A 6,127-nucleotide genomic window follows, 5' to 3' on the forward strand; every position below is an offset into this window, starting at 1 on the left:
TGACCCAGAAAGCTGTGTGTGGACAAACACCGGCTCCCTCAGCCTGAAAGCGAGATGAGTGCCGCAACCCCATAGTCACCTTTGACTGGACTTAACTGTCCAGGGGTCCTTTATCTTTCCTAACCCAGTATCCTGTTCTTGCAGTAGCAAACCAGATGCCTATGGGAAGCCCAGAAACAGGACCCAAGTTCAACATCGCTCCCCCCTCTTCCGTATGGTGTTTGGTCCCCATCATGCACTCAGTTCTCAGCTGATGAGACAATTTATTTGGTGGCAAGGAAACTTCAGGCTGGATGCAGGCATACATACAGTAAAGCCTTGGTAGACCTGTTGTCTTTGTCCATGGGGCTTTCTTGGCAGGGATACTGGAGTGGCTTGCCGGTTCCTGCTCCAGGTGGATCACATTTGGTCAAAACTCTCCACCATGAGCTGTCCATCTTGGGTGGCCCTGCACGGCATAGCTCATAACTTCTCTGAGCTATTCAAGCCCCTTTACCGCGGCAAGGCAGTGATCCATGAAGGGAAGGCATTCTTAAGGAAATCAGCCCTGAGTGCTCACTGGAAGGACAGATCCTGAAGCTGAGGCTCCTATACTTTGGCCACCTCATGAGAAGAGAAGACTCCCTGGAAAAGACCCTGATGTTGGGAAAGATGGAGGGCACAAGGAGAAGGGGACGACAGAGGACGAGCATGAGTTTGACCAAACTGCAGGAGGCAGTGGAAGACAGGAGTGCCTGGCGTGCTCTGGTCCATGGGGTCACGGAGAGTCGGACATGACTAAACGACTAAACAACAACAGACCTGTTGTATGGACTAGAGCACAGCTCCCATTAGCACTCCCATTCCTTAGAAGTCAGTGAAGAGCAGGCAAATACTTTCCCCACACCTTGATTCAAATGTGACGGAGCCACTGGGAGCCAGGTTAAAGGTGTTGCATACAAGTGCGATTAGTAAGAAAATGAGGAAAGAGGAAGGGCCACATAGTTCAGCACTTGAGCATCTGCTTTGTAAGCAAAAGGTCCCAGCATCTCAATTCCCAGCACCTCCAGGTATGGCTGGGAAGAGATCCCTTTTTTAATTCACGGAGAGCCAAAGTGGAAAAGTACTGAGCTAAATGGGACAAAGGCCTGGCTAGCTATAAGGCATCTTCCTTTGTTCCTGCGATAGTAAACAGGAAAATAAGGTTGCATTCCTGTACATTACTTACCTGAGTGTCAGTCCCAATGAACTCAGTAAGGGTCTGACTTTTGAATAGACTTGTGTAAAAAAAAAAGCTAAAGGACCCCTGACAGTTAAGTCCAGTCGTGAATGACTCTGGGGTTGCGGAGCTCATCTCGCTTTACTGGCCGAGGGAGCCGGCGTTTGTCTGCAGACAATTTTTCCGGGTCATGTGGCCAGCATGACTAAGTCGCTTCTGGAGAAACCAGAGCAGTGCACGGAAACGCCGTTTACCTTCCCGCCAGAGCGGTACCTATTTATCTACTTGCACTTTGACATCCTTTCGAACTGCTAGGTTGGCAGGAGCAGGGACCGAGCAACGGGAGCTCACCCTCTCACGGGGATTCGAACCGCTGACCTTCCGATCGGTAAGCCCTAGGCTCAGTGGTTTAGACCACAGCGCCACCTGCATACCCTAGACTTGTGTAGGATTGCTTTATAAGCCTTTATAAGCCTATACATCGTTGATTTGGGGGTTCACATTATCTCACGAAAGCCACTGGTGCCATCCTGTATCACAACAGCACTCCTTATGCACTCCTTGTTGCGCATGCGTTTGAAGTGGCTGGCGCACGCACAGGGTCAGTGTTCCAACAAATAGACATTGGGTTGCCAAGCTAACCGCATTTCCTAATTCTGGCCTCGCTCAGTCAGGTGCAAACACTCAGAGGCAGAGAGGCTTCTCAGCAAAAGTATTTGCCTTCCCTTTTATAGATTTGCTTTGCTTCTATTTTAGCCCGGCCAGCTTCTCTTCCCTACCTGCCAAAAGGAACTTGAGTGTTTGTTGCTGCTGTTTGTTTTGGACGCTCCAGATGTGCTTTACATACTTACTGGGAACAACTGCAGACACCAGGCAATAATAATAATAATAAAGATTTAAAAATTTGCACTAAACAACAACAAAAGCTGGCATGTGCGAAGTCAAATCTAGTCCACTGTACAGAGATTAAATTTGCATTTGTTTTCCCATCCACTTTTGGCCTCTAGCTCTGCCCATGCGGCCCTCAAAAGGTTGAAAGAATGGAATGTGGCCTTCGGGCTCCACCTCTGCGTTAAAGGAACAGAGGCCACCTCTGTTGCAATCTTATTGCCATTGTTTCTATTTAAGTAATACTAATAATTCCAATATTTTTAACATCTATGCATATATACATTAGCATGTTCTTTCTTTCTTTCTTTCTTTCTTTCTTTCTTTCTTTCTTAAATCTGTGTCTTCTTTTCTCAAAGTGGCCACCCTGTTTGTGAGTCTGGCGAGTTAGTGGGCCATCAAGTGCCCTAATGGCAAATAACAACAAAATAACATCATGGAAAGAATTGCGTAGTTACAGCTCGATTACATATATATATTCTTTTATTTTATTTTTTAAAGTCTTTTTTTCCTGGAAACAAAACAAGCAGTGTCACAAAATTCTCTGTTTTGTTTCAGAAGACGACGGCTGGAACATTTAGATCTGCAAAGAACAATGGAGAACAGTCTGTTAGAAAGAAGTCATTATCCACCATCAGTGACTTTCAAATGCCGTGAGATGCTTTGTTGTACTCATTCCTGCGGTAATGAAGTCTAAAAGTTTTTCCTCCATCTTCTTTGACAGCTCCTTTCCTCCCCACTCCCCAGCAACAAAGCACATCTGCACTTCCCTCTCCCCAGGAATGAGCTGCGGCAAATCAGCTCCTAAATTGAAGCGCTCAAAACCTTTATTTTGAAAAGCTTGAATGGTGTCCATCACAAGTAGGAACCCTGAAAAACCTTCCTTTTAAGGTGCTTATGGAATGCTCTTATCTGGTGCGGAGAGAGATTGTGGGGGGGGGGGGAGATGTCAGATTCACGCTCATTTAAATAATTTGACAGCTTCCAAGAAGACATTGATGAGCATCGCATTCAAGTGTCAAAAAAAGAAAGATAGAGTAGATGAGCACACAAAAATAGTAAAAAAATATTAAAAATCAGGATTTGCATTTAGCTGTTAAATGTAATGCATTATAATCCCATTAACGCTCCAGAAGTTTAGAACCAGGAATAAATTTGCAGTGTGAATGCTTTTGAATTGAAAACTCTCTTGAGCTTCACCTCCCCTCTAGAAATGTGGAGAACATAGGAAGCTGCCTTATATTGTGTCAAACCAATGATCCACCTTGCTTAATATTGTCCCATCTTCTGCTGATGCTAAGAAGGATGTCATCTTCCAGGTTTAAGTCATCTGCCAGAAATTCAATATACCATTGAAACAACGCACACAGGAAGGGAACCCAAAGTAGAAATTAAGGGTTGTTTTCAGCTAAATTTTACTCAGATTCGATCTATTGAAATGAATTTGCTTAAGTTAGTGATTGATCTTCATTGATTTTAGTAGATCCGTTCCTAAGTAGGACGTGGTTGACTCAATGTTTGCAGTACCAAATTTTAAACACTTCTACAAAGACTGGGGGGCGGGGATGGAACTTGTGGCTCACATAAAGGGATGACCTACATTTTCTCACATAATCAGAGTACAGTGGTACCTCGGGTTAAGAACTTAATTTGTTCTGGAGGTCTGTTCTTAACCTGAAACTGTTCTTAACCTGAGGTATCACTTTAGCTAATGGGGCCTCCTGCTGCCATAGCCGTGCAATTTCTGTTCTCATCCTGAAGCAAAGTTCTGCTGCTCCGGAGAAGCGGACACGGAGCAATGGATCCAAACTACAAGAAAGAAGATTCCACCTAAACATTAGGAAGAACTTCCTGACAGTAAGAGCTGTTCGACAGTGGAATTTGCTGCCAAGGAGTGTGGTGGAGTCTCCTACTTTGGAGGTCTTTAAGCAGAGGCTTGACAACCATATGTCAGGAGTGCTCTGATGGTGTTTCCTGCTTGGCAGGGGGTTGGACTCGATGGCCCTTGTGGTCTCTTCCAACTCTATGATTCTATGATTCTATGATTCTTAACCCGAGGTACTATTTCTGGGTTAGCAGAGTCTGTAACCTGAAGCATCTGTAACCTGAAGCGTCTGTAACCCGAGGTACCACTGCACTGATCTGAGATGCTGTATAGGTGTTCCCTATGGTTACATTTGCCCTACCCCCCCCCCCCAGTTTATTGCTGCTTTGGTGAGCTACAGTGACCACGTTTCCATGCAACAGTGAGCCAGGCATGAGGAACCTTTGACCCTCCAGATGTTGCTGAACTACAGTTCCCATCAGCCCCAGCAAGCATGGCCAATGGCCAGGGATGATGGGAGTTGTAGTTCAGCAACCGCGTCCTACCAGATCAAATTTTTATCTGTAGTCTCATCTGAGACGTTGCAGAGCAGACAGTATAGAGCTGGCTGGATCAGTGGTCTCAATATAAGACAGCTTCATATATGTATTTACATGCGCCGGGGGCATGCATGCATAATGTGTAGAACAAATTCACGTGTACGTTCAACATTGTTGAAATTCAGCACTACACAAATCTCATCAAGTCTGTTGTCAGTAATTACTGGTGTTATTTCTTGGGAAGAGCCCACGGAGGGGAGACTTACAGTACTTTGGTAAAAACATCAGATGCTCCTCTCACCACAAGCAAATGAGGTACGATTGCACAAGCACTTTGAGATTCTGTTTCTTTGCACTCAGCAAACTCTCTGTTTTCTCTCTCTCTCTCTCTCTTGGCCAAAGAGATCAGGCCTTCCTTTTGATCTGTGTGTACTGCTTCCCAGCTAGTTTATTAGCTGGAAAGTAGCAAACAATGCCATCCAGGAGGTCATGTCAGTTTCTTACAAGGCTTGCAGCACGGCATTCGCCCTGCTGGCTCCACAGTTCATTGTGGGGATTACTGTGCAATCTGATTTATAAGAAGGGATCTCTGGGGACATAAGCCCCCCCCCCTATAATTGAGCAGGAAGACTGTTTACACCGAATCACACCAGAATACCAAAGATCAAAGTTGATTGCTATCGCTTGCCAACAGTGCAGAACTTTATCAACCTCCAAGCTTTGGATAGCAGCAATTGCGCTAAAATTACGAGGCTGGAACATAACCCGAAAGACTGATCCCTGCCTTGTGCAACCTCCTGTGTGTGTTAAACCAGAACCCTCCCAATTCGCTTTAATCTCCCTATATCCTATCTTCTCTAATGATCCTCATCCTGATTGGAGCACGCCGTAAGCAAAGAGGAGATAGAAATATGACCCTGTAGCAGAACCACCTGTCTGATGAGAGGAAAGGCCAAATCTCTGAAAGCAGAAGATCCCCATTTCAGAACTCAGCATCTCCAGGTAAGCATGAGAATGTCCTCAGTCTGAAATCCCGGACAACGCTGAAGTAGATGGACTGAGAGCCTCACTTAGTATGAGGCAGCATCCAAAGTTCCTCAGAATTGTATTAACAAACTATGGGGGAAATGAGACAAGGAACTCACGAGATGGAAGAGTGGTAACAAATGCCTTCACCAAATCCAGACATAGCTGACCATCAACTTTTAAGGCTGATTCCAGTCTACTTACAAGTCAAATGTGGTGGTTAGTTCAGCTTTAAATAACAAAGGAAACCTTCTCTGACCTCAGATGAAACTGTTCCGTTTTATTCTGGGTGTTGGAAACCCAAGCAGACTATGAAAAACTCAAAAAGTTTATCTCCAATCTGAACAAATGAGCAACAAAAGAAGAAACAAGGACTTACCATCTCCTACTTTTTCTCTGCCCTTTCCAGGTACAGCCCATGCCTAAAAGCTCTGTGTCTAAGTGCCCTTTTTTTGTCCCAGGGCTTTCCCTGTGAAAACCTGCTCTTTAAAACTCAATTGGAGCAAACGGCAACACACAGAAAACCTGAACAGACATCTGCTGCAACCAAGAGCTAAAGAGTGGATTTTTGCAGGGAAAGCTCTGGGGCGAAACAAAACGAAATGCTCAGACACAGAGCTTTTAAGTGTGGATCTGTGCCTGGAAAGAGTG

Source organism: Podarcis vaucheri (genome assembly GCF_965113315.1).
Source record: "Podarcis vaucheri genome assembly, chromosome: 6".
In the NCBI taxonomy this organism is placed as follows: domain Eukaryota; kingdom Metazoa; phylum Chordata; class Lepidosauria; order Squamata; family Lacertidae; genus Podarcis; species Podarcis vaucheri.